Below are 1,508 nucleotides of genomic sequence, written 5' to 3'. Positions count from 1 at the left end.
AAGTTTCACATAATATGCAGTTAAGTAATGCTATTTGATTGACAATATTAAAATGGAACCAAGAGCTTAATAAGTATCATGTTCTCTTCCTTGATGGAGAGGGTAATACCTGGTTATTACTGGGGGTATTTAATACATAACTAATTTTATCCTTGATTTTTCTAGTTATAGGTATACCAACTTTTCCCTATACACTCAACTCAGTGCTGAAGTCATGGGGGATAGAAACAGTGTCACTGAATTTATTCTGCTGGGTCTGTTCAATAGTCAAGAGGTCAAGGAAGTCAGTTTTATTTTCTTTTTCACTTTTCTATCTTTTGATCTTGATGGGAAACCTCTTCATCCTGACCACCATCAGATTTAATCAACTCAATGAACATCCCATGTACTTTTTCCTCAACTACTTGTCCTTCATGGATGTCTGTTTAACCCCCACTGTTGCTCCAAAACTGATTGTGGATTTATTGGCTCAGAGAACAACCATCTCCTACAACAACTACATGGACCAGATGTTCTATGTTCATTTCTTTGGTGCCATGGAGATCTTCATACTGGTGGCAATGGCCTTTGATCACTATGTTGCCATCTGCAAGCCATTGCATTACATGGTCATCATGAGTAGACAGGTATGCCATCTTATCATGTTGGCCCCTTCAAAGGGGCATTCCTTCATTCAGTCATGCAAATATTGATTGCTGTTCAGCTGCCTTTCTGTGGCCCCAATAAAATAGACAACTATTTCTGTGATGTGTTTCCTCTGCTAAAGCTGGACTGCACAGATACTTTCTTGCTTCTTACTGTGTTAATTGGTACCACTGGGATGCTGTCCATTTTGACCTTCATTTCCTTGCTTATTTCTTCTGTCATCATCCTGGCCACCTTGAGGACTCAGTCATCAGAGGGTCGGCATAAGGCCCTCTCCATTTCTGGATCACACATTACTGTGGTCATCATGTTCTTTGTGCCCCTCATCTTCACCTATGTGCCTACAGGCAATTCTGTCAATGAAGATAAGGTATTTGCCCTCCTTTACACCATCATTGCTCCTATGTTCAACCCTTTCATCTATTCCCTTAGAAATACTGACATGAAGAATGCCATGAGAAAAGTTTGGTTACAAAAACTGGTTTCCAAAGGAAAGTGACCTCCATGTAATAGATGATCCTCTTTCAAACACACAACTATTACCAATTGCAAGGGAAGAATTTTCCTCTACTCAGTGGACTGAGCTAGATGTTTTCCTAAAATCTAATCAACTTGCAAAATTGTCCTATGGGATAGACTAGTTCTTCCTTCCTGAGTTGAACTAATATTGGGCTCTTAATCATAAAGCCACCATTGGACAAAATGTTTTTTTTTTCTGTCTGTGTATGTGTATGTCTGTTGGTGCTAAAAATGCCCAATATTAATGCACCAACAATCAGTTCACACTAATGTTGATATGATGTTATTGTGTTATTCCTTTTCTTTTCCTGCTATCTTTTAAAGGCACAAAACTTCAGTAATAG

The 1,508-nt window shown here is 38.7% G+C and overlaps 1 pseudogene; it reads left to right on the top strand.

Annotated features, from left to right (window-relative positions):
- Positions 1-214: 214 nt before the first annotated feature.
- On the top strand, positions 215-1,144 carry LOC114040979 (annotated as a pseudogene).
- Positions 1,145-1,508: the final 364 nt, after the last annotated feature.

The sequence above is a fragment of the Vombatus ursinus genome, unplaced genomic scaffold (assembly GCF_900497805.2).
Source record: "Vombatus ursinus unplaced genomic scaffold, bare-nosed wombat genome assembly UNPS02014163.1, whole genome shotgun sequence".
Taxonomy (NCBI): domain Eukaryota; kingdom Metazoa; phylum Chordata; class Mammalia; order Diprotodontia; family Vombatidae; genus Vombatus; species Vombatus ursinus.
This window is presented reverse-complemented; position numbering and strand designations above follow the sequence as displayed.